The sequence below is a fragment of the Delphinus delphis genome, chromosome 12 (genome assembly GCF_949987515.2).
Source record: "Delphinus delphis chromosome 12, mDelDel1.2, whole genome shotgun sequence".
NCBI classification, from domain to species: Eukaryota; Metazoa; Chordata; class Mammalia; order Artiodactyla; family Delphinidae; genus Delphinus; species Delphinus delphis.
Genome location: NC_082694.2, coordinates 31,824,570 through 31,843,732, shown reverse-complemented (window position 1 = coordinate 31,843,732; position 19,163 = coordinate 31,824,570). Strand labels below are relative to the sequence as shown.

The window sequence follows — 19,163 nt, the reverse complement described above, 5'->3', positions numbered from 1 at the left end:
GATAAACAATCTACCTGGGGCTTCCCTGGTGGCGCAGTGATTGAGAGTCCGCCTGCCGATGCAGGGACATGGGTTCGTGCCCCGGTCCAGGAAGATCCCACATGCTTGTGTACTGCAAAAAAAAAAAAAAAAAAAAAAAAAAACAATCTACCTGATAAAGAGTTCAAGGTAACAATCATAAAGATGTTTAATGAACTTGGGAGAAAAATGGATGAACACAGTGAGAAGTTTAACAAAGAGTTAGAAAATATAAAGAAGAACCAAACAGAGCTGAAGAATACAATAACTGAAATAAAAATACACTAGAAGGAATCAACAGTAAACTAGCTGATACAGAGGAATACATTAGCAAACTGGAAGCCAGACTAGTGGACATCACCAAAGCTGAACAGAAAAAAGAATTTAAAAACATGAGGATAGTATAAAAGACCTCTGGGATAACATTAAGCATAGTAATAGTCACATTACAGGGGTACCAGAAGGAAAAGAGAGAGAAAAAAGGGCAGATAACTTATTTCAATAAATGATAGCTGAAAATGTCCTTAATCTGGGAAAGGAAACATTCATATCCAGCAAGCACAGAATATCCCCAAAAAGATGAATCCAAAGAGATCCACACCAAGACACATTGTAATTAAAATGGCAAAAATTAAACATAAAGAGAAAATCATAAAAGCAGCAAGGGAAAAGCAACAAGGTATGTACAGGGGAACTCCCATAAGGCTATCAGCTGACTTTTCAACAGAAACCCTGCAGTCCAGAAGGGAGTGGCATGATATATTTAAAGAGATGAAAGGGAAAAACCTACAACCAAGAATCCTCTACATGACAAGGCTGTCATTCAGATCTGAAGGAGACATAAATAGTTTTACAGACAAGCAAAAGCTAACCGAGTTCAGCACCACTAAACCAACTTTACAAATATGTTAAAGGATGATTGCTTTGGTAGCACATATACTAAAATTTGAATGATACAGAGAAGATTAGCATGGCCCCTGAGAAAGGATGACATGCAAATTCATCAAGCGTTCCATATTTATATGAGATCAAAAACACAAAATATGGGGGAAAGGAGTAAAAAAATGTAGATCTTTTAGAATGTGTTTGATCTTAAATGACTACCATTTAAAACAAGTAGATATAGTTATAGGTCAACATATATGAACACGATCATAGCCACAAATCAAAAACCTACAATAGATTCACAAAAACTAGAGAGAAAGGAACAGAAGCATACCACTAAAAGTCATCAACAATGTTGTAAATCAACTATACTCCAATAAAAATTTTAAAAAATAAAAATAAATTAAAATAAAAAGGAAAGTCATCAAAACACAAGGGAAGAAACTAAAAGAAGTACAAAACAATCAGAAAACAAGTAACAAAATGGCAATATGTATGTACCTATCAATAAACACCTTATATGTCAATAGACTAAATTCTCCAATCAAAAGATTTAGTGTGGCTGATTGGATTAAAAACAAGATCCAGGGCTTCCCTGGTGGCACAGTGGTTGAGAGTCCGCCTGCCGATGCAGGGGACACGTGTTCATGCCCCGGTCCGGGAAGATCCCACATGCCGCGGAGCGGCTGGGCCCATGAGCCATGGCCGCTGAGCCCGCACATCCGGAGCCTGTGCTCCGCAACGGGAGAGGCCACAACAGTGAGAGGCCCGCGTACAGCAAAAAAAAAAAAAAAAAAAAAAAAAAAACAAGATCCGTATATGTTCTGCTTACAAGAGATTCATTTCAGAGCTAAAGACACACAGATTGAAAGCAAGAATGTGGGGAAAAAAAGATATTTCATGCAAATGGAAATGACAAGAAAGTGGAGGTAGCAGTATTCATATCAGACAAAATAAACTTTAAAACAAGGTCTATAACGAAAGAGAAAGAAGGTCATTACATAATGATAAAGGGATCAGTACAAGAAAAGAGTATTATACTAGTTAACATATATGTACCTAATACAAGAGCACATAAATATATAAAGCAAATATTAACAGACATAAAGGGAGAAATTGCCAATAATAGTAGAGAACTTTAACATCCACTTATATCAATGGACAGATCATCCAGACAGAAAGTCAGTAAGGAAACAATGGTCTCAAATAACACATTAGACCAGTTGGACTTAACAGATATATACAGGACATTCCATCCAAAAACAGTACAATACACATTCATCTCAAGTGCACATGGAATGGTCTCCAGGATAGGTCACATGCTAGGCCACAAAACAAGTCTCAACAAATTAAAGAGGACAGAAATTATATCAAGCATTTTTTCCAACCAGAAAAGTATGAAACTAGAAATCAATTACAGAAAGGAAAATGGGAAAAAACCAAACACATGGAGACAAGACAACGTGCTACTAAAAAAACAAGAGATTGATGAAGAAACCAAAAGGAAATCATAAAATACCTCTAAAAAAATGAAAATGGAAACACAACACTCCAAAATCTATGGGATGTACCAAAAGCAGTTCTAAAGGGGAAGTTTACAGAGATACAGTCTACCTCAAGAAACAAGAGAAATCTCAAATAAACAACCTACCATCTAAACAAATTAAAAGATCAAAGAACAGACAAAGTCCAAAGTCATCAGAAGGAAGGAACAATAAAGATCAGACATAAAATAAATAAAATTGAGATTAAAAATAGTAAAAATTAATGAAACCAAGAGCTGTTTTTTGAAAAGATTAATAAAACTGAAAAACCTTTAGCTAGGCTCACCAAGAAGAAAAGAGAAGCACCCAAATATACAAAATAAGAAATGAAAGAGGAGAAATAACTACAAAAAAATCAAAAGAGAATACTACAAACAGTTATACGCTCACAAATTGGACAACCTAGAAGAAATGGACAAATTTCTAGAAACATACAACTTCACAAGACTGAATCAAGAAGAAACAAACAGGGACTTCCCTGGTGGTCCAGTGGTAAAGAATCTGCCTTACAATGCAGGGGATGCTGGTTCGATCCCTAGTCAGGGAACTAAGATCCCACAAGCCACGGGACAACTAAGCCCATGCACCACAACTACTGAGCTCACACACCTCAACTAGAGCTTGTGTGCCACAAACCACAGAGCACATGAGCTCTGGAAGCCATGCACCACAACTACAGAGCCCACATGCCCTGGAGCCTGCATGCCACAACTAGAGAAGAGAAAACCTGCACACCACAACTAGGCAGAAGCCCATGTACCACAACGAAGACCCCATGTGCTGCAACGAAAGATCCCGCATGCCTTAACTAAGATCCCCCATGCCACAACTAAGACTCGATGCAGCCAAAAATAAATAATAAATAAATCTTTTAAAAGAAGAAGAAGAAACAAACAATTCGAACAGATCAATCACTAGTAAAATTGAATTTGTGAAAAAAATAAAAATAAACAAAAAAACCTCCCAACAAACAAATGTCCAGAACCGGATGGCTTCACAGGGAAATTTTACCAAACGTAAAGGAGAAGGAACATTTCCAAATTCATTCTACAAGGCCACCATTACTCAGGTATCAAAACCAGAAAAAGACACCACAAAAAAAGAGAATTACAGGCCAATGAAGAACACAGATGCAAAATTTTTCAACCAAATATTAGCAAATCAAATTCAACAATACATTAAAATGATCATACACCATGATCAACTGGGCTTTATCCCAGGGATGCAAGGATGGTGCAATATCTACAAATCAACCAACATGATACACCTCTTTAACAAACTAGAGAATAAAAATTATATGATCCCCTTTGAGCCCTGAACCAAGATGGTGGAGTAGAAGGATGGGCTCTCACTCCCTCTTGCGAGAAAACCAGAATCACAACTAGCTGCTAGACAATCATCGACAGGAAGACACTGGAACTCACCAAAAAAGATACCCCATATCCAAAGACAAAGGAGAAGCCACAATGAGACAGTAGGAGGGGTGAAATCACAGTAAAATCAAATCCCATAACTGCTGGGTGGGTGACTCACAGACTGGAGAACGCTTATACCACAGAAGTCCACCCACTGGACTGAAGGTTCTGAGCCCCACGTCAGGCTTCCAAACCTGGGGGTCCGGCAATGGGAGGAGGAATTCCTAGAGACTCAGACTTTGAAGGTTAGTGGAATTTGATTGCAGCACTTCAACAGGACTGGGGGAAACAGAGGCTCCACTCTTGGAAGGCACACACAAAGTAGTGCATCAAGACCCAGGGGAAGGAGCAGTGACCCCAGGGGAGACTGAACCAGACCTAACTGCTAGTGTTGGAGGGTCTCCTACAGAGGCAGGGGGTGGCTGTGGCTCACCATGGGGACAAGGACACTGGCAGCAGAAGTTCTGGGAAGTATTCCTTGGCATGAGCCCTCCCACAGTCTGCCATTAGCCCCACCAAAGAGCCCAGGTAGGCTCAGGTGTTGGGTCGCCTCAGGCCAAACAACCAACAGGGAGGGAACCCAGCCCCACCCATCAGCAGTCAAGCGGATTAAAGTTTTACTGAGCTCTGCCCACCAGAGCAACAGTCAGCTCTACCCACCACCAGTCCCTCCCATCAGGAAACTTGAACAAGCCTCTTAGACAGCCTCATCCACCAGAGGGCAGACAGCAGAAGCAAGAAGAACTACAATCCTGCAGCCTGTGGAACAAAAACCACATTCACAGAAAGATAGACAAGATGAAAAGGCAGAGGGCTATGTACCAGATGAAGGAACAAGATAAAACCCAGAAAAACGACTAAATGAAGTGGAGATAGGCAACCTTCCAAAAAAAGAATTCAGAATAATGATAGTGAAGATGATCCAGGACCTCGGAAAAACAATGGAGTCAAAGATCGAGAAGATGCAAGAAATGTCTAACAACAACCTAGAATAATTAAAGAACAAACAAACAGAGATGAACAATACAATAACTGATATGAAAACTACACTAGAAGGAATCAATAGCAGAATAACTGAGGCAGGAGAACAGATAAGTCACCTGGGAGATAGAATGGTGGAATTCATGCTGTGGAACAGAATAAAGAAAAAAGAATGAAAAAACGAAGACAGCATAAGAGACCTCTGGTACAACATTAAACACAACAACATTCGCATTATAGGGGTCCCAGAAGGAGAAGAGAGCGAGAAAGGACCAGAGAAAATACCTGAAGAGATTATAGTCAAAAACTTCCCTAAGATGGGAAAGGAAATAGCCACCCAAGTCCAGGAAGCACAGAGAGTCCCATACAGGATAAACCCAAGGAGAGACACGCCGAGACACATAGTAATCAAACTGGCAAAAATTAAAGACAAAGAAAAATTATTGAAAGCAGCAAGGGAAAAATGACAAATAACATACAAGGGAATTCCCATAAGGTTAACAGCTGATTTCTCAGCAGAAACTCTACAAGCCAGAAGGGAGTGGCATGATATACTTAAAGCGATGAAAGGGGAGAACCTACAACCAAGACTACTCTACCCGGCAAGGATCTCATTCAGATTCAATGGAGAAATCAAAAGCTTTACAGACAAGCAAAAGCTAAGACAAAACCAGCTCTACAACGAATGCAAAGGAACTTCTCTAAGTGGGAAACACAAGAGAAGAAAACGACCTACAAAAACAATCCCAAAACAATTTTTAAAATGGTCATAGGAACATACATATTGATAATTACCTTAAACGTGAATGGATTCAATGCTCCAACCAAAAGACCCAGGCTTGCTGAACGGATACAAAAACAAGACCAATATATATGCTGTCTACAAAAGACCCACTTCAGACCTAGGGACACATACAGACTGAAAGTGAGGGGATGGAAAAAGATATTCCATGCAAATGAAAATGAAACGAAAGCTGGAGTAGCAATATTCGTATCAGATAAAATAGACTTTAAAATAAAGAATGTTACAAGAGACAAGGAAGGGCACTACATAATGATCAAGGGATCAATCCAAGAAGAAGATATAACAATTATAATTATATATGCACCCAACATAGGAGCACCTCAATACATAAGACAACTGCTAACAGCTATAAAAGGGGAAATCAACAGTAACACAGTAATACTGGGGGACTTTAACACCTCACTTACACCAATGGACACATCATTCAAAATGAAAATAAATAAGGAAACAGAAGCTTTAAATGATACAATAGACCAAATAGATTTAATTGATATTTATAGGACATTCCACCCCAAAACAGCAGATTACATGTTCTTCTCAAGTGTGCACAGAACATTCTACAAGACAGATCACATCTTGGGTCACAAATCAAGCTCAGTAAATTTAAAAAAATTGAAATTATATCAAGCATCTTTTCTGACCACAATGCTGAGATCAGAAATGAATTACAGGGAAAAAAACGTAAAAAGCACAAACAGATGGAGGCTAAACAATACATTACTAAATAACCAAGAGCTCACTGAAGAAATCAAAGAGGAAATCAAAAAATACCTAGAGACAAATGACAATGAAAACATGATGATCCCAAACCTATGGGATGCAGTAAAAGCAGTTTTAAGAGAGAAGTTTATAGCTATACAAGCCTACCTCAAGAAACAAGAAAACTCTCAAATAAACAATCTAACCTTACATCTTAAGGAACGAGAGAAAGAAGAATAAACAAAACCCAAAGTTAGCAGAAGGAAATCATAAAGATCAGAGGAGAAATGAATGAAATAGAAACAAAGTAAACAGTAGCAAAGATCAATAAAGCTAAAAGCTGGTTCTTTGAGAAGATACACAAAATTGATAAACCATTAGCCAGACTCATCAAGAAAAAGAGGGAGAGGACTCAAATCAATAAAATTAGAAATGAAAAAGGAGAAGTTACAACAAATATCGCAGAAATACAAAGCATCCTAAGAGACTACTACAAGCAACTCTATGCCAATAAAATGGACAACCTGGAAGAAATGGACAAATTCTTAGAAAGGCATAACCTTCCAAGACTGAACCAGGAAGAAACAGAAAATATGAACAGACCAATCACAAGTAATGAAATAGAAACTGTGATTAAAAATCTTTCAACAAACAAAAGCCCAGGACCAGACGGCTTCACAGGCGAATTCTATCAAACATTTAGAGAAGGGCTAACACCTATCCTTCTCAAACTCTTCCAAAATATAGCAGAGGGAGGAACACTCCCAAATTCCTTCTACGAGGCCATCGTCATCTTGATACCAAAACCAGACAAGGATGTCACAAAGAAAGAAAACTACAGGCTAATATCACTGATGAACATAGATGCAAAAATCCTCAACAAAATACTAGCAAACAGAATCCAACAGCACATTAAAAGGATCATACACCATGATCAAGTGGGGTTTATTCAAGGAATGCAAGGAGTCTTCAATATACGCAAATCTATCAATGTGATACACCATATTAACAAATTGAAGGAGAAAAACCATATGATCATCTCAATAGATGCAGAGAAACCTTTTGACAAAACTCAACACCCATTTATGATAAAAACCCTGCAGAAAGTAGGCACAGAGGGAACAATCCTCAACATAATAAAGGCCATATATGACAAGCCCACAGTCAACATCATCCTCAATGGTGAAAAACTGAAAGCATTTCCACTAGGATCAGGAACAAGACAAAGTTGCCCACTCTCATCACTCTTATTCAACATAGATTTGGAAGTTTTAGCCACAGCAATCAGAGAAGAAAAGGAAATAAAAGGAATCCAAATCGGAAAAGAAGTAAAGCTGTCACTGTTTGCAGATGACATGATACTATACATAGAGAATCCTAAAGATGCTACCAGAAAACTACTAGAGCTAATCAATAAATTTGGTAATGTTGCAGGATACAAAATTAATGCACAGAAATCTCTTGCATTCCTATACACTAATGATGAAAAATCTGAAAGAGAAATTAAGGGAACACTCCCATTTACCATTGCAACAAAAAGAATAAAATACCTAGGAATAAACCTACCTAGGGAGACAAAAAACCTGTATGCAGAAAACTGTAAGACACTGATGAAATTAAAAATAATACCAAGAGATGGAGAGATATACCATGTTCTTGGATTGGATCAATATTGTGAAAATGACTATAGTACCCAAAGCAATCCACAGATTCAATGCAATCCCTATCAAATTACAAATGGCATTTTTTATGGAACTAGAACAAAAAATCTTAAAATTTGTACGGAAACACAAAAGACTGAATAGCCAAAGTAGTCTTGAGGGAAAGAAACGGAGCTGGAGGAATCTGACTCCCTGACTTCAGACTATACTACAAACCTACAGTAATCAAGACAATATGATACTGGCACAAAAACAGAAACATAGATCAATGGAACAAGATAGAAAGCCCAGAGATAAACCCACGCACATATGGTCACCTTATCTTTGATAAAGGAGGCAGGAATGTACAGTGGAGAAAGGACAGCCTCTTCAATAAGTGGTGCTGGGAAAACTGGACAGCTACATGTAAAAGAATCAAATTAGAACACTCCCTAACACCATACACAAAAATAAACTCAAAATGGATTAGAGACCTAAAGGTAAGACCGGACACGGTAAAACTCTTAGAGGAAAACATAGGAAGAACACTCTTTCACATAAATCACAGCAAGATGTTTTTTGATCCACCTCCTAGAGTAATGGAAATAAAAACAAAAATAAACAAATGGGACCGAATGAAACTTCAAAGCTTTTGCACAGCAAAGGAAACCATAAACAAGACAAAAAGACAACCCTCAGAATGGGAGAAAATATTTGCAAACGAATCAATGGACAAAGGATTAATCTCCAAAATATATAAACAGCTCATGCAGCTCAATATTAAAAAAACAAACAACCAAATCCAAAAAGGGGCAGAAGACCTAAATAGACATTACTCCAAAGAAGACATACAGATGGCCAAGAAGCACATGAAAAGCTGCTCAACATCACTAAAGATTAGAGAAATGCAAATCAAAACTACAATAAGTTATCACCTCACACCAGTCAGAATGGGCATCATCAGAAAATCTACAAACAACAAATGCTGGAGAGGGTGTGGAGAAAAGGGAACCCTCTTGCACTGTTGGTGGGACTGTAAATTGATACAGCCACAATGGAGAACAGTATGGAGGTTCCTTTTTAAAACTAAAATAGCACTACCATACGACCCAGCAATCCCACTACTGGGCACATACCCTGAGAAAACCATAATTCAAAAAGACTCATGTACTGCAATATTCACTGTAGCTCTCTTTACAATAGCCAGGACATGGAAGCAACTTAAGTGTCCATCGACAGATGAATGGATAAAGAAGATGTGGCACATATATACAATGGAATATTACTCAGCCATAAAAAGGAATGAAATTGGGTCATTTGTTGAGACGTGGATGGATCTAGAGACTGTCATACAGAGTGAAGTAAGTCAGAAAGAGAAAAACAGATATCGTATATTAACGCATATATGTGGAACCTAGAAAAATGGTACAGATGAACCCGTCTGCAGGGCAGAAATTGAGACACAGACGTAGAGAACAAACGTATGGACACCAACAGGGGAAAGCAGCAGGGGGGTGGGGGGGTGTGATGAATTGGGAGATTGGGATTGACATGTATACACTGATGTGTATAAAATTGATGACTAATTAGAACCTGCTGTATAAAAAAATAAATAAAATAAAATTCAAAAAAAAGAAAAAAGAAATTGTCTACAGCTAAGAATATAGGCCTGTTAAGGATGCTTGCATCTACTGAATATATTAATGAGTTATTGGCCTGTAGTTTTCATTTTTCGTAATCTTTTTATCTGTTTATGCCTTCGGTAAAATTCTGTTTTCATGAAATAAACAAAATCATATGATTCCCTTCAATAGATGCAGAAAAAGTTTTTGACAAAATTCAACATTCATTTATGAGAAAACCTCTCAACAATGTGAGTATAGAGGGGACATACCTCTATATAATAAATGCCATATATGACAAACCCACAGCCAACATCATATTTAATGTTGAAAAGCTGAAAGCATTTTCCTCTAAGACCAGGAACAAGACAAGGATGCCCACTCTCACCAGTTTTATTTGACCCAGTACTGGAAGTTCTAGCCACAGCGATCAGGAAAGGGAAACAAAATCAAAAGTAAACAGATAAAAAGCTTTTGCACAGTGAAGGAAACTATCAACAAAATGAAAAGGCAGCCAACTGAATGGGAGAAGATATTTGCAAATGATATATCTGCTAAGGGATTAATAACAAAAATATGTAAAGAGCTCACAACTCAACATCAAAATAACAAACAACTAGATTAAAATAAGGCATGGGACCTGAATAGACATTTTTCCAAAACATACAGATGGCCACGGAATATATGAAAAGATACTCGGCATCACTAGTCATCAGGGAAGTGCAAATCAAAACCACAATGAGATATCACCTCACATCTGTCAAAATGATATTATCAAAAAGACAGGGGACTTCCCTGGTGGCGCAGTGGTTAAGAATCCGCCTGCCAATGCAGGGGACACGGGTTCGAGCCCTGATCCAGGAAGATCCCACATGCCACAACTACTGAAGCCTGCATGCCTACAGCCCATGCTCCACAACAAGAGAAGCCACTGCAATGAGAAGCCGGCGCACCACAACGAAGAGTAGCCCCCACTCACTGCAACTAGAGAAAGCCTGTGTGCAGCAATGAAGACGCAAGGCAGCCAAAAAAACAAAAAAAAAGACAACGGGGAATTCCCTGGTGGTCCAGTGGTTAGGATCTGGCGCTTTCACTGCTGGGGGCCCAGGTTTGATCCGTGGTTGGGGAACGAAGATCCCACAAGCTGTGTGGCACAGCCAGAAAAAACAACAAATAACAACTGTTGGAGAGGGTGTGGAGTAAAGGGAACCCTCTTGCACTGTTGATGGGAATGTAAATCGGTGCAGCCACTATGGAAAACAGTATGGAGTTTCCTCAAAAAATTAAAAATGAAGTAACATACAATCCAGCAATTCCACTAATTAGAAAAAATATATGCACCCTATGTTCCTTGCAGCAATATTTACAATAGCCAATATGGAAGCAACCTAAGTGTCCATTGATAGATGAGTGGATAAATGTGATATGTATATACAAAGGAATATAACTCAGCAATAAAAAAGAATGGAATATTACCATTTGTGACAACACGAATGGACCTAGAGGTATCACGCTTAGTAAAATCAGTCAGATGGAGAAAGGCAAATACTACAATTTCACATATATGTGGAATCTGAAAAACAAAACAAGTGAACTAACAAAACAGAAACAGACTCATAGATACAGAAAACAAACAGGTGGTTGCCATAGATGGGAGGTGTGGGGGGATGTGAGGGAGATTAAGAGGTTCAAACTTCCAGTTACAAAAAAAAGTAAGTCATGAGGATGAAATATACAGCATGAGGAATATAGTCAGTAGTATTTTAATAACCTTGTATGGTGACAGATCATCACTCAACCTGTGATCATTTTGTAATGTTAAAAAATATCAAATCACTATTCTGTGCACCTGGAACTAACAGTATTGTAGGTCAATTATACTTTAATTTAAAATAATAATTATTATTATTAGTTGTGGAAAATAAATAGATAAATAAAATACAAGCACTTTGACATTCTCCTCCCTCTGAGCCCCACCCCAAACTTTACAGGATACAGAGCATGTTTCTTTTTGCTTAGTTTTACTCTTAAAATTATTTACAGGACTCCTGTTGTAAAAGACCTGCTTGAAATTGATGATAATATGCATTTACACCCAAGCTCTTTTGGAGATAAATATTCCATATGAATGCAAAGAGTAATTCGTAGATAAAGGTGACGCAGAAGCATTCGCATTTATCTGAAATTGAAGGACCAAGCTTCTCCCCAGCTGGGGTGGATTTCAAGTGAATGGGAAGCAGCCTCTATCTCTGGAGAGGTGGCCTGGGGATTCAAAAGGCAGGCTCGAAGGGTGAGAAAGAAGACAGTGGGAGATCCTCAGACAGGAGCATGAGAGGAGCAATTCCAGACAAGAGGGGCAAAAAGGAAGAGGTGTCAAACCAGGCTACAAATCTTCTGATAATCCAACACCTGGAATTAAGTAAGGTGCGAATAAACTAGGGCCTGGTGGGGTTGGCTCAGCTATGTGGTCCTGCTGGCTAAAGACATCAAGCATGATAATATGGTCATTAGGGTGTAGCAAATGACCAAGGGACTATTTAAGTTCTGGTGGCAATAACTGTACTGTTGGGAGCGCCCTCACTGAGAACAATACTTACGATTGATGGGGTTGAGCTTAGGGAAAGTCCAGACAGACCCTGTTCAGTTCCTCTCATTCCAAATGGTGGCAAAGATGATGGACCTCAAGCCTTGGGTGAGCAAACCCAGCCTTAAAAGGAGTAATGTGGCTCCCAGCCATCTCTCCAGGAAGAGAAATTTTCTTTCCTGCTTCAAATAGGCATGTAAGTATTTGGTACAAATTCTCCTTTCTAACCCCACATCTGGCTGCCTTCTCCACTCTGTGCAGAATTGGATGTAATGAGCACCTCCTGGTGCTAATATGGACACACTGTCTGTGTCTGTGCAACATGTGTTCAGTTTCCGTGGTTTTGCATTGTGTGTTTCCATGAGGCTGAACAGACTTTCAGACTCATTCACATTTGTTTCTGCTCTGACGATGTAATCCCTGCTATGAGGAATAGACCTGCAGTGAGCTTGAGAAGAATTCCACATCTTACCTTTGTCAGACATTTCCATTTGCCCCATCAAAGCTACCAAAACAAATGCTAACTCCCAACAAACCCTGGCCACTACACATATTACTGGCTGAGAATACTGGTTCTCTTACCACTTTGATGTTTAGATCAGCATTTTTATAGGTTTTTCAATATTTGCTTTTAGGAGATTCTGAATATATATTATTATTTATTTAATCTTGAACCATTAGTAAAAACAAAGAGATCCCATTCAGCACTATGTCCTGGACATCGTTTTGTTGCTTCTAATTAATAGTAACTGGTAACTGATTTAAAAAAAATTTTTTTAATTTCCTTAGCAAGTTAGGAATAGAAAAGAAGAAAAACTTCCTTAATCTGTTAACAGGTATCCACCAAAAAAACTACACAGACATTATACTTAATGTTCAAGTATTAGAGGTATTTCCTTTAAAATAAAAACAAGAAGGGATTCTAACCATCACCATTATTCTCCTAGCCAGTGCAATAACACGAACAAAAATTTTAAAGTAATTATAAAAATCAGGAAGAAAATAATTGTCATTATTTGCAGGCAATGTATTGGACTGCCTAAAAATTCCATAAGAATCAACTTTAAGATTACTAGAACTAATAAAGGAGGCCAGTGAGCTAGCCAGGGACATGACCAACACAGTCAATGATCATGACCAGTTAGAAAGCTGTCCATTCACAATAGAAAAAATATAAATTACATATTTATATTTTTAAAGTATGTATAAATTATACATGAATATGTATATATATAATAACTAGAAATAAAGCTAACCAAAAAAATGTGCAGAACCTATAGGAAGACAACTATAAAACTTCATGAACTACATGTCTAAATGGGAAAACTTAATACTAAAAAGTTGTCAGATCTCCACTACATAGAAAAAGAGATTCCAGATGGATTTTTTTTTTAAGAGAATGCGAGATAAGTGTTCTTGCTTCTAATTAATGGTAACTGTCCATTGGTAGTATTGTCCATGAATGGAAGGTTCTTCTTATCTTGCCAATCAGACAGGTCTCAACTCTCAGAGAAAAGCAAGAAAAGAGAGAAGAGAAGAATGGAAGGCAGGACAGAGTTATCTTCTCTTAGTCAAGGCAAGACTAAGCAGAGAAAAGTAGAAGTGTCCTCTCACCCCCTACACTCTGGTACTAAAGTAGACTATACGATAGTGCAGCCCCTCCAGTAATAACTTATGCATATGGTGCCTGTCTCATAGTAGTCAATCAGTGTTAGCTGAGTGAATAAACGTACAAGTGAAGAATCTCAACATGTCCAATGTTTAAGCAAATCAACAATAGAAACAGAAGCTGTATCGGAGACAATGCTTCTTTTTAATTTATTTTATTTATTTATTTGTTTGTTTTTGGCTGCATTGGTTCTTCGTTGCTGCGCATGGGCTTTTCTATAGTTGAGGCAAGCGGGGGCTACTCTTCACTGTGGTGCACAGGCTTCTCATTGTAGCGGCTTCTTTTGTTGCGGAGCACAGGCTCTAGGCACACGGGCTTCAGTAGTTGTGGTGCCCGGGCTCAGTAGTTGCAGTTCGTGGGCTCTAGAGCACAGTGTCAGTAGTTATGGCACTCGGGCTTAGTTGCTCCGTGGCTTGTGGGATCTTCCCAGACCAGGGCTCGAACCCATGTCCCCTGCATTGACAGGCAGATTCTTAACCACTGTGCCACCAGGGGAGTCCCTGGCAGGTGGATTCTTAACCACTGTGCCACCAGGGAAGTCCCTCTAAGACAATGTTTACTTTCAAGAATCAGCAGTAATAGGGACTTCCCTGCTGGCACAGTGCTTAAGAATCCACCTGCCAATGCAGGGGACAAGGGTTCGAGCCCTGGTCCAGCAGGATCCCACATGCCGCGGAGCAACTAAGCCCGTGTGCCACAACTACCGAGCCTGCGCTCTAGAGCCTGCAAGCCACAACTACCAAGCCCGCCTGCCTAGAGCCCATGCTCCACAACAAGAGAAGCCACCGCAATGAGTAGCCTACTCACCGCAACAAAGAGTAGTAGCCCCCGCTCGCCTCAACTAGAGAAAAGCCCACCGGCAGCAACGAAGAACCAACGTAGCCAAAAACAAATAAATAAAAAATAAATTTATACCAAAAAAAAAAGAATCAGCAGTGATGAAGAAGTTCTTATTTCCCCATTGCCTTTGAGCAAATATTCAAAGTGCGGACTCTCACTGGGTGGTATTGACTAAATTCCCATGAAAATTCATTAACTTCATCAGCAGACTGAATTACTTTTCAATGCATACACAATCTTCCACATTCTATGTCAGCTGAGGTCAAGTCCTTTTTGCAGTTGGCCTGGGAGGAAAAATAAAAGTAGATGCCAGGAATTTAGGGTATGTGCCAAAAGGGAAAAAAGGCGCCAGCACTGGCAGTCACCAGAAGAATCAGCTCCAGTTTGCCTTGTTTGTTTATCAAATGTCCCGTCACAGGACCAGATTCCCTGCCATTCTATGAATGCATATAGCAAGACTCAACAGTTGTGTCATGGTTCATTGAGGAAACAGCAAGAATTCCAGAATCAAGAGTCAAGCTGTTGTGATACCCATTAATGCATTCGTAAACAAAGAAGCTGTTTATCTGTAGATTTGTGTTCTGATATTTCACAACTGCCTGAGCAGGCTTTGTTCAGTCCATGATAAGTAGATCTCACCCTGGCTTGCTGAGCCTGCCATCTGTTAAATTCAGTCTCAACTACTGCGAATGTTGTTGCCTCTAGTAGATTACAAAAAAACTAACATTCACTTTCTTTTTCTTTCTTTTTCTTTTAATGAGCAGATAGTGCAGAGAGTTCCCATATATCCCCTCTTCCCTGAACAGTTTTCCCTGCATTAGTGTAGTACATTGGTGACAAATTGATAAATCAATAGTAAGGTCCACAGTTTATATTAGAGTTCATTCTTTGTTCAGTTCTATAGACTTTGACAAATGCACATGTATCCATCATGTATCATACAGTATCATGCAGAATAGTTCCACCTTCCTAAAAATCCCCTGAGCTTCACTTCTTCATCCCTTCTCCTCTCTCCCCTTGAACACTGGAAACCTCTGATATTTCTACTGTCTCCATAGTCTTGCCTTTTCCAAAATACCATGTAGCTGGAATCATACAGCGCGTAGCCTCTTCGGATTGGCTTCTTTCACCTAGTAATATGCAGTTAAGGTTCCATGTTTTGCATTGCTTGATAGCTCATTTCTTTCTTTTTTTAAAATAAATTTATTTATTTTGTTTTATTTTTTGGCTGCGTTGGGTCTTTGTTGCTGCACGCGGGCTTTTCTCTGGTTGCCACGAGCAGGGGCTAATCTTCGTTGCGGTGCGCTGGCTTCTCATTGCGGTGGCTTCTCTTGTTGCAGAGCACGGGCTCTAGGCGCACAGGCTTCAGTAGTTTTGGCTCGCGGGCTCTAGAGCGCAGGCTCAGTAGTTGTGGCACGTGAGCTTAGTTGCTCCGTGGCATGTGGGATCTTCCGGGACAAGGGCTCAAACCCGTGTGCCCTGCATTGGCAGGCAGATTCTTAACCACAGCATCACCAGGGAAGCCCAGCTCATTTCTTTTCATTGCTGAATAATATTCCATTGTTTGGAGGTACTACAGCATGTTTATCCATTCAAGTGACACTGATGTTCACTTCTGACTGATCTGAACAGCTCGTAGAGAGGAATCAGTGGGATGGTTTTATGTTTTCCTTAAGATACTCTAAGGTTCTTTATGTGTGTTTATAAGATATGGGCCGGGGAGAGAGGGAATGAAAGTCACCCATTATTCCAAGACATAACCTCTTAAACAGTTTAGTTTATTTCCTTCCAGTCATTTTTTTATATATTCACATTTTAAAATGTTGAAGTCACATTATAAATACAATTTTTATCTTGTGTTTCTCACTTACCATTATGAAATTTTGTTGTGGATAGGGGTTCTCTGACAAGATCCCCTCCCCAAGGCTGACAAATGACATATGACCCCCAGCTGCTGGGAATATCAGCTGCTGACAGCTCACAGCTATGTCCCTCAGTAGGACTTGTTCTTGGCCTTGGCCAAGGTTATGCTCCCTCCCTGGGTGAGCCCATGGCCAATGACTGGCTGATGCATAAATACAGAGACCCTCTTGTCTCAAACTGGGAAAACTCAGAAGAACCATGTCAGCTCCAGAGATCCCTGTAGAGTCAGGTGAGGCCTCAGTGACAACTACACTGCAAATCAGCTTCTCCCTCTATCCAATCCTTCCTTCTTTACTTTTAATCTGAGAACACTCCGCATATAGCTCATCAACTCTGTTTCAAGGGATCTAAGACAGTTGTCACCAGAAATGGTCTTAGGAAGCAGACTCTAACATTGGATTCTGTAGCTGGATATCTCACAGCAATCCCTTAGGCAATGAGTACCCTTTCACTGGTGGTAGTTGGAGCATGGAGAGCCCTTGGTGTGCTGTGGTGATGCAATTATTAAAACTTTCACAAATGGTAAAATTGGGATGGGATACTGATAGAGGAGGATCTTGATAGGGACAGAGTAAAGGGACAAAGTAGGTGATTAAGTAGTTAATCCCACTAAGGGATCATAAGTAAAATATATATATATATATATGGGAGACCCCTGTAAGTTAACGATCACTCAAGAAAGCGGGTTTGCTTAACCACAAAACCAAACAGGCTTGCCTAGCAACAAAACCATGCAAGAGAAGCATGAGACATGTCCCAAAACCATAAAACAATGGTGGAATGAGACCCACATCCTGCCCAGTGAGCTCAGTAGGTTAATGATTCCTAGGACATGCTACTCTGCTCAAACTAAAAACAAAAATATAAGGTGACATTGTACTGAAACCTGAGGTGATTTACCATATTTTAGTATATGCTACTGCCTTTTTGCTCATTTCCATTGCCCCATGACAGTCCCGGTTTGTCCATGTAGAGACAAGAAAACTCCCCTGCCCAACGGTGGAGGAGGAGCTGATGATGGAAGCTTCACGTCTACTCAGGAATGATGAAGGAGGGGCTTCCCTGGTGGCGCAGTGGTTGAGAGTCCACCTGCCGATGCAGGGGACACGGGTTCGTGCCCCGGTCCGGGAAGATCCCACATGCCGCAGAGCGGCTGGGCCCGTGAGCCATGGCTGCCGAACCTGCGCGTCCGGAGCCTGTGCTCCGCAACGGGAGAGGCCACAACAGAGAGAGGCCCGCATACCGCAAAAAAAAAAAAAAAAAAAAAAAAGAACGATGAAGGAGGTGGTCTTCTCCCCCTCCCTATTCTTCCTTTGATTACAAAACTGTAGCCCACTAAGCTCTCAGGGCAGCACCGTCTTGCCTGCCCACTTGTAAGCCTCACAGGCATCCTATTCTAATAAAACACTTATCCATCACTTTGCCTCTCACTGAATTCTTTCTGCACTGAGACATAGAGAACCAGAGCGCCCAGAAATGCATTTCTGTGGGTTCATTCTGGTCATGTAAGGCCTTTGCTGAGAAATTCACGGATAGCCTTGTAGGGGGTTCCCTTGTAAGTTACAACCTTCTTTTCTCTTGCTGTTTTTAAGATTCTCTCTTTGCTTTGATTTTGACAGCTTTATTACAATGGGTCTTAGAGAATATATCTTTACATCGACTTTGTTTGGGGACCTATTCACTTCATGAACTTGGATGTCCAAATCTCTCCCCACATTTGGAAAGTTCTCAGCCATTTTGTCTTTAAATAAGCCTTCCACACACACCCTTCTCCCTCTCTTCTTCTGAGACTCCCATAATTTGCAGATCATTTCTTTTGATGGTGGCCCAAAAATCATGCAGGCTTTCTTCAGTCTTTTTTAATTTTAAAAAAACTTTCCCCTCTGGATAATTCCATAGTTATTATCTTTTAATTCACAGATTTTTTCTCTTTAATTCATTCTGCTGTTGATGCTCTCTATTGCATTTTTTATTTCATTCACTGTATTTTTGTTCTTTTTAATGATTTCTGTGTCTTTGTTAAACGTCTCGTTTTGTTTGTGCATTGTTTTCCTGATTTTGTTAAACTGTCTTTCTGTGTTTTCTTGTAGCTCACTGAGCTTATTTAAAACAGCTCTTTTGACATCTTTATTGGGTAGATCTCCAGGTCTTGGGTTCAGTCCCTGGAAGAATTATTGTGATCTTTTGGTGACATCAAATTTCCTTGATATTCATGTTCCTTGAAGGCTTGCATTGCTCTCTTTGCATCTGAAGTTGCTGTCACCCCCTCTGGTCTTCACTGACTGACTTCAGGAAAGAATTACCTTCCTTCAGCCCCACTAGGGATGCTGAGGTTTCCTCAGACTGGCTGTGGATATTCCTGCTCTACCCTTATTGCTCCCTCTTGTGGCAGGATTCTTAAGCTTGTATGCCTACCCTCAATCTTGCAATACACCAGGCTGAGCGCTGACAGCCTCCCTTTTGCTCTCAGGACAGTTCTAAACCTCAATTTTGTGTTCTCTCCCTGGCCGGGCAGTATGGTCCAGTTTTCTGTGTGCG

The 19,163-nt window shown here is 39.8% G+C and overlaps 1 non-coding gene and 1 pseudogene across 1 annotated transcript; one reads left to right on the top strand and one right to left on the bottom strand.

The window, feature by feature from the left end:
• Positions 1-937: 937 nt before the first annotated feature.
• LOC132435678 (U6 spliceosomal RNA) lies at positions 938-1,040 on the top strand. Its single transcript, XR_009521621.1, has one exon. It is a non-coding gene; the product is annotated as a U6 spliceosomal RNA (small nuclear RNA).
• Positions 1,041-12,142: 11,102 nt separating this feature from the next.
• LOC132435357 (Golgi reassembly-stacking protein 2-like) overlaps positions 12,143-19,163 on the bottom strand; it is a 48,522-nt pseudogene continuing 41,501 nt past the window's right edge.